Here is a 9,428-nt window from a genome sequence, read left to right as displayed (position 1 = left end):
GGTGAATTCAAATATTTCCCTTACTCCTTCACAGCTGAGTCTGTAAGAAATAAATTTCACAAATAATGAAACATCAGTGGGTCTTTTGATGTCTGCTGATTATTTTCTTGTTCAATAGACTTAGTAGATTGAGATAATGCAGTGGCAGTGCAGGTTATGGAGGAGGAAGGGGAAGGCATCGGTATTATTTTTGGAAGTGATGGAAGATTGCATTGTCAAAGATTCTCGAAGACATCCAACCAACCAAAAAAAGCATCGAAGTCTTCTATAAATCAAAGAAACATTTGAAAGTCTTCAATAACCTTTACATGGACATCCATTAACCTTGGAAGACCTCTAAAGAACTTCTATCCACCTTGAATACCTTTTGGAGCATTGAAGACTAGAAGAAGACTTCTAGAAAATTTTAAAGCCACCTTTGAATGTCAATAGAAGTTCTTCAGTGGTTTTCTAAGGTAAATGGATATACTTTACCGAATACCTCCAACCATCAAAAAAGTATCGAAGTCTTCTATAAATAAAAGAAACATTTGAAAGTCTTCAATAACCTTTAGAAGGACGTCCATTCACCTTGGAAGACCTCTAAAGAACTTCTACCGACTTTGAATACCTTTTGGAGCATTGAATACTAGAAGAAGACTTCTAGAGATTTTTAAAGCCACCTTTGAATGTCAATAGAAGTTCTTAAGTGGTCTTCCTAGGTAAATGAATATACTTTACCGGATTCGAAGAGCAATGGAAGACCGCCAGAGGTCTCTTTGGTTTATAAGAGACTACGAGACTTTTCTTTGGTTGGTGGAAGCCCTTCCAAAGATTTTTCAAGGTAAAAAGAGTCTATGCAAATTTGAAGTTCTTTAGATCACTTTTTGCGTAAATAGAAGTCCTGAAGAGATCTTCAAATGTTAATAGACATACGTTACTGTCCGTCAGAGTTTTTCTAAAGCATTCTAAGTCCTGCTGAAGATTTTTAAGTCAATAAAACTCCTTCGGAGGTCTTTTAAAGATATATACGTCATCCAAGGTCTTCCAAGGTAATTACAATGGGGTTTTATTTCAAAAATTTTTTATGAATAACGAAGACCGCAATGTATTCTATGACTGAGAGAGGTCCTTAAGAACTTGTTAATGGTTAATAGAAATTATTCAGTAGACCTAAAAAGGCCATTAGAATCTTGGAGGAAGGCTCTTAAAATCTCGAAGAAGTATCTTATTGATATTTGAAGACTTATAATAGATTTACATCGCTCTTAGAGTACTCCGAATGATTTGTATTAACACCAACAGTTTCTAAAGGAGCACTCTCAGCCAAAGAACAATTTCCATTGCGGCCTGCGTTATTCATAGAAGATCGGTAACACAAAACCCCATTAGGGAGACTTTTAATTACCTTGGAATACCTTGGATGATGTATATATCTTTAAAAGACCTCCGAAGGAATTTTATTGACTTAAAAATCTTCAGCAGAACTTAAATGCTTAAAAAAATCTGACCGGCAGTAAAGGATTTCTATAGACATAAGAAGAACTTTTAAGGACTTCTATTGACCCAAAACGTGACCTAAATCATTTCAATTTTTCATAGACTCATTTAATCTTGGAAAATCTTTGGAAATAGATCCTACAACTTCTGATAGACTTTTATTTAGCATAGAAGTCACATAAAATTTTTCTATTGACATCTGAAGTCCATCTAATCTCTATTTACCCAAAAAAACTTAAATTTTTCATAGACTCTATCTACGTTGGAAAATCTTTGGAAATAGATCCTCCAACTTCTGATAAATTTCTATTTAGCATAGACGTCACAAAAATGTCCATTGACCTCTGAAGTCCATCTAATCTCCTTGGAAGACCTGTGCATGACTTTTCTCCATCTTAGAAAACCTCCGAAGAACCTCAAACTAACATAAAAGTCTTCCATTGGACTCTGAAGTCCATCTAATCACCTTGGTTTTTTTTCGATCTCGTTCTTCTCTACAGGCCCCAGGGGAAGGACTTCTAAACATTTTGGTGATTTTCGGAAAGATTTCTATTGATCTAGTAAGACATTTGAAATTATTTTATCAACTAAAAAAATACTTCTGAAGAACTTCTATTGATCTGAGATAATTTCGGATTTAGCCATAGATGTATTTCTATTGAGGAGGGGGTTTTTTGGTCATAAAATATATTTAATTTCTATTATCCTTGGAAGACCCTCTAAAGAATCTCTAACAAACAAAAATACCTATGAACGTTTCTTTTGTTCTTAAAAAAACCTCCGAAGGTCCTCTTTTGATCTACAAATGACTCCGAAGGACTTCATTAACCATAGAAAACCTCCGACAATGCCAATGAAGGACTTTTATTGTTTACGAGCGTTTCTGATGGATTTTTATTGACCTTAGACAATCATTGAAGGTACTGAAGTATCACAAGGATTTCTGTTGATATTCGAAGTCCTTTAAAGACTTCTGAATGTTATTAATTTACCTATGAAGCAATATATTGATCTGAGAAATTCTGTTGAACTATGAAGATTTTAGACGACCATCGATCATTGCTGCTTATGAAACCTCTGAAGGTCCTTAACAACTTCTGGAAGTCTTCTGTTCTGACATAGGTCGATATACAGGACTGGTCACGTTTTTGGTATCCTGATTCTGATCACTCTTTTTAGATATTTTGGGGATCATGGATGCATTGTTTTCAATTGATGTACCTGTGAATTGATATTTACGTAAAGCGGAGGATAAAATACGTCCAAGCTGAAAATTGCTAATATAGGTCCATGCTTAGATATAGTCTGTAATTTGGCATTTCAGTATTTTAGAGGGCAAAATTACGTTTCGCTGAACATTTTCATAAGTTTTGACTCTGGTCGCAAAATAACGGCTTCGTTCAAATTAAGGTTATCATCAGGTCATCAATTCTTCGAATGAATTTCAGGGTCTGAAAGGTTTAAATATTTTTGGGTTCTCAGTGCGTTAAAGATCTGCAGGTTAAAAAACTTTCAATATAGTCCAATATTTGGCCTCAGATTGCAGGCCCATTTATTTATCGTCTAATATTCCGATCAAATTGGTTATCGTCTTTGTCTTAGGTCCATTTATTTATCATCTAATATTCCGATCAAATTGGCTATCGTCTTTTGAAGGTTCAGTGGTGCCATTTAAGGTTATATCTACAGATGGCCCTTAGAAGGTCTTATATTTCATAATGTCGTTTAGATGACCTTCTTTATGTTCCGTTTATAAAAAAATCAATTAACCGATTTTTTCTGGTTTAATTTCCAATGAAAATAATTGCAATAAATCGACCTGAAAATGCTCAACTAAACCTGTTATTAACCTGAAGGGGAAAAATAACAAAAAGAAGGTAACCAAGAAAATTAACTAATTCCGCATAAAAAAATAATCAATTGTTGTTGCTTACCTAGAGAAGCCAGTGATGGACTAACAAACGAAACAAAAACAACAACAATAGAATTTTGTTGTTTTTTTTCTGTTCCACTACAGAATAGTGAACGTGATTTGCTTGAAATGGTCAGGGTAATTATTTAAATTCCACTGTCCGACTAATCCACCCAATTGATTTTCTTTGTTTCCAACATCTTTTCTAGAATCGCAAGACTAGGCCAAGCCAAGTAACTCGGCTTGGAACATCTATTCCAAGGAAAACAAAAGGAAATGGAGGAATTGTGTGTGTGTGTACGTTTGTGTGAGTGAGAATTCTCAGGATAATCTGTTTGTTACACCATTAGACCTCTACTGTGGTCCGGGAAGGAAGTCGGGAGAGTGTGAGAGAGCAGACGTATGTATCATGTCCAATAAAATGCCAAGGCGATAACATGGCCCTGCGTATCTTCTGGAGTTTTTCTATTTTTTGTTCTGCAACCAAATAAAATGGTTAAAACGTGACGATATTTCAAATACAACAACTACAACAATAATAATAAAAACAAAAGAATGCATTTTTCAGTTTTTTTTTTTCATTTGTGGTTCCTCTTATTATCTCAAGAGAGGAACTGTCGAGGAGAGAGTGCAGGAGGGAGATCAGTTGGTTGCTGCAGTTGACTGTTGATGATGGCTATGCCTGTTGATGCGTGGTTGTGGTGCCACAAAATGATCATTGCCTGTCTGAAACGATGCAGATCATGGTATAGTATTAATAATAGTTGTGGAATATCCATAGCCCCTGATATGACACCATTTTGGGATGGAATTTATGTTTAAAAAAATAATATTTTTTTCAAGGACTATCAAGGCATTTTTATTTTAATTTTTAAGAGGTTAATTTCTTAACAATATTTGTTTCAACCATTATAAATTTTTTTCATCAACTATCAAGGCATGGATTAAAAAAAATATATTTTTTTCTACAACAATCAAGATGTGGATTTTTATATCCTACACAAGTATGTTGTCTGGGTATTATAGCTTTGTGCAACCCCTAAAGTTTGTAACGCCTCGAAATATTGGCCCTAGGCCCACCTTTTTACTATACCGATCGTCATATCTCGAGTAGCTGAGTCGATCTAGAAATGTGTGTCCGTCCGTCCGTCTGCCCATTATAATTTGTAAACACGATACAGGCCACAGTTATGGACCAATCTTCACGAAATTTTGCATGCAGGAGGGGTTCTGGCCAAAGAAGACCCCTCCTGATTTTGTTAGAGACTTTATTTCAGGATGCGCAAAAATTCGCTCGCGAATGATAAAAAAATACCATTTTTTATATCCTTCACCAATATGTGGTACAAGGTATTATGTCTTTGTGCATATGTTTGTAATAGGCAAAAGGAGACGAGATAGACACATGATTCCTTTTGAGAAAATGCATAGAATCACTTTCTAAGTCGATTTATGCATGTCCGTAAGTCCGTCCGTCCGTCCGTCTGTCTGTCCATGTTAAATTGTAAACAAAGTACAGGTCGCATTTATAATCCGAATTGGATGAAATTTGGCATATGTTATTTATTTGGCCAAAAAGACGAACCCTATTGAAATTGGAAAAAATCGATTAAGATTTAGATATAGCTCCCATATATATTTTCCTCCGATTTAAAGTAAACGGTCCCTATATATCTTTCGATTTGCACGAAATTTGGTACAACGTAATGAATTAGGTCTAAAATGATGTGTGTCAAGTTTCCTGAAAATCGGTTCAGATTTGGATATAGCTCCCATATATATTTTCGACCGATTTAATGTAAATGGTGCCTATATATCTTTCGATTTGCACGAAATTTGGTACAGCGCAATGAATTAGGTCTAGAATGGTGTGTGTCAAGTTTCGTGAAGATCGGTTCAGATTTGGATATAGCTCCCATATATATATTCGACCGATTTAATGTAAATGGTCCCTATATATCTTTCGATTTGCACGAAATTTGGTACAGCGCAATGAATTAGGTCTAGAATGATGTGTGTCAAGTTTCGTGAAGATCGGTTCAGATTTGGATATAGCTCCCATATATATTTTCGTCCGATTTAAGGTAAATGGTGTACCACAGTCCCTATATATCTTTCGATTTGCATGGAATTTGGCGTAGTGTACTGAATTAGGTCTAGAATGATGTGTGTCAAATTTCCTGAAAATCGGTTCATATTTGGATATAGCTCCCATATATATTTTCGTCCGATTTAAGGAAAATATATCTTTCGATTTCCACGAAATTGGACACAGCGTTCTGAATTAAGTCTAGAACGATCTGTGTTAAGTTTCGTGAAGATCGGTTCAAATTTAGATATAGCTCCCATATATATTTTCGTCCGTTTTAAGGTAAATGTTGCACCAAAGTACCTATATATCTTTCGATTTCCACGAGATTGGACACAGCATCCGGAATTAAATCTAGAACGATGTGTGTTAAGTTTCCTGAAAATCGGTTCAAATTTAGATATAGCTCCCATATATATTTTCGTCCGATTTTAGGTATATAACGCACCAAAGTCCCTATATATCCTTCGATTTGCACGAAATTTGGTATAGCGTACTGAATTAAGTCTAGAACGAAGTGTGCTAAGTTTTGTGAAAATCGGTTCAGATTTAGATATAGCTCTTATATATTTTTGTCCCATTTTAGGTAAATAGTGCACCAAAGTCCCTATATCACCTTCTATTTGCACGAAATTTAGTACAGCGTACTGAATTAAGTCTAGAACGAAGTGTGCTAAGTTTTGTGAAAATCGGTTCAGATTTAGATATAGCTCTTATATATTTTCGTCCCATTTTAGGTAAATAGTGCACCAAAGTCCCTCCCCTATATCACCTTCTATTTCCACGAAATTTGGCGTATCATACTCAATTTAGTATAGAACGATGTGTGTTAAATTTCGTGAAAATCGGTTCAGATTTAGACAAAGCTCGCATATATATTTTCGTCCGATTTAGGGTAAATAGTGCACCAAAGTCCCTCTATATCCTTCGATTTGCACGAATTTTGGCATAGCGTATTGAATTGAGTCTAGAATCTTCCTACTCATGATTCTAGACTCAATTCAATACAGTAAATCAATTCTGTAAAATCGGTTCAGATTTAGATATTTCTCTTATATATATTTTTATCCGATTTTAGCTAGATTGTGCACCAATGTCCCTATATATACTTCGATTTGCACGAAATTTGGCATAGCCTACTGAATTGAATCAAAAATGATGTGTGGTATGTTTTGGAAAATCGATTCAGATTTCGATATAGCGCCCACAAATAAATATATATTCGTTCGATTTTACGATTTTACCAAATTGCGATTTGAATGAAATTGGTACTGATTCAGCCATAACTTCCATATGTATATCGAACAGGTGTCTGATTGAAATTAAATATTTAACAGTGCAGCATACCAAATAGCTTTTATCAATTTTGATATAAATAGTTTTCTATAAATTTGTCCCATGGTACGCAGACGACTCTAAATCTGCACGAATGAAATTATCATAGGTTGCACATGAGTATGTTCCTTCGAGGGAACATTGACATACAATTGTAAGGATACGTATACATACATACCCTTATACATACATATCGTTACTGGATTCAATTTATATTTTTAATTGAAAACCAAAAACCACTTGAAATGGTGTAACTTCCTTCCGTGAAATACAATTTTTTTTATTTGATGTTCCTCATTTTCCTAGAGTTAATGTAATCGAAATTACTACCAAGCAACCAACCATCCTGTCAGGCGATTGCCTGCCTACCCGCCTGATGGACAGAGTTCAATCAAAACATTTGCCACAACTTTGTTGCAACGGCACAACTATGTAACACTAAGGAGGCAAGTGTTTCAGTTGCATCACCTGATGGTGATGATTTACCACAGAGTTACCATCAACATCGTCAATGTCATCATCATCATGGTTAGAAAAATTGCAAAGTCTATGATAGGCAGGCTGTCAAATAGCATCGTCCGTTTCGATGATGGGTAATATATTGGTGAATATTTTATCTAATCAGAATTATGGAAGTGTGTGCAACGAACACGTCACGTTAAATTTATCAAAATATTTGTACGAATTTCAAAATCTTGTTGAGGAGCACCCAGAAGGCCTTGATCTAGGTTTGGTTAAAAAATATTACGATTTGCAATGTTTGGAAAAATCAAAATGTTGATCTTTTGTGAGGGAGGTACCGAAGGGGATGGGATCGATGGGTACCATCGTCGAATTCGATCTAGGATAGGAAAAACTATTATGATGTGCAAAGTTTGGATGCAATTTGGATATTATTCCGTGTGTTTCATATAAGATTTTTTATAAGAATTTGAAAAATGTGTGGGATGGGGTGGAATGGACCAATAAGACCCATATTCAAACATTATACAGGCGTGCCTAAAATATGAGGTAGTGCAAGGTTTGGTTCGCATGTTATTATAAAATTAATTTCCAGCAAAATTTTGGCCATTTTGTTGGGCAGGTATCAGAAGGAGTGGGCCGAATTTTCCCCCATCTTCGAACTCGAACTTGTTTATATTTTCAAATTTTAATGGATACGCTTGGCGGTGGAAATATACCCCCAACTCATACCACCCGCTGTGAGTGGGTAGTCTCCCCATAAAACGACTACTACCTCTCCATGAAAATAATAATAACTTAAAATTTTTTGCTTTTCATTTTTATTTCATTCGCAATTTTCATAGAAAAACTATTCGGAATATTTTCCAAGAATGAATTACAAGTATTTGGTCATTGTTGTTGTTGTCGGTTTTTATATTTTGCTGCACAACATTGTATGGTTAATATTTCCCGAGAACAATTCAATAAGAAATCAAAAAGAAAAAAAAAAACGTTGACAAAATAGTCAGTGAAACGGAAGGAGATGGAGCCAAGAAAAAACTACTAACTTGGAAAAATCGTGTGGCCAACATTATGTTGTTGTTTGTAATGCTGACAGCTGAACACAACAAGAACAACAACGAGAAAAGTGCCACATGACCTGTGCCGTTGTCATTCTTGGTTGGTTGATGTTTTGTGGCAATGGTAATAATATGGGTTGATTATGTCCATCAAGTAGATGATGGTTTAGACATGAAAAAAGCAAACAGTGGGGGAGAGGGAATAACAAATCCAAGTGGCAGCGATTCTTGTTATGGTCAACAAGACTTCCGAAGCGTAAAGACCACAAAGCGTGGTCACTAGCAAGCATATCACCACCAGCACAATTGACATGATTACGTTGTTCGGATGTTGATAATGATGCTGATCGGGGCCATAACAACAACATCTAGCCAGCCATCATCGTCATGGTCTCCGTCACAGTTGTTGTGGCTGCTGCTGCTGTTGTTGTTGGCATCAATGTCTAAGGACATTGATTTACCCTTAGGGAAATGTCAATAGCTTTGCAAAATTGCAACGAAAGCCACACTGATGTTTGTCTAACATGCCACAAAATGTTGCATCAACATTTTGTCGTAGTTACCACTCACTCAACGGTACTGGCACTCACTGGATGGATAGTAACCACCAGTGGCAGTACCACAAAACAAGCCATCGTGCACATACTTGCCAAATGCTTTGAGTGAGCTTCAACCTTCATTAGATTTGTTGTTGATGGAATCCTTGTTGTTGTTGCTTTTGTAGTAGTTGTTGTGCTTCACTTCTGCTGAATGAATGTGTTATTTGTTGTTTTTGTTCTTTTTCCTGGTGGCTCGTACACCACCCCCTCTTCTATGGCATAATTGCAATAGAATGGATTGGATGGTGGGATACTGAGATTTTTCACAGTGCTGTGGGATTTAAAAATCCACGACTGATGATGTACCTTGACATTTTTTCTTAAATATTCACGCTACGATACAACTATGAAACCCCCGTTTTTACACAAAATTTACATCATTATAAAAAATCCACAAACTGTGAAAAACGTGTTTTAATAAAAAAGGCACACCATTTAAAAGGTTTTTGATTTTTTAAGACCTACACTTTAAAAATTAATTTTCAAAAATT

This window comes from Musca vetustissima, unplaced genomic scaffold, assembly GCF_032173495.1.
Source record: "Musca vetustissima isolate MV318-11 ecotype Yass unplaced genomic scaffold, APGP_CSIRO_Mvet_v1 utg4602, whole genome shotgun sequence".
In the NCBI taxonomy this organism is placed as follows: Eukaryota; Metazoa; Arthropoda; class Insecta; order Diptera; family Muscidae; genus Musca; species Musca vetustissima.
This window is presented reverse-complemented; position numbering follows the sequence as displayed.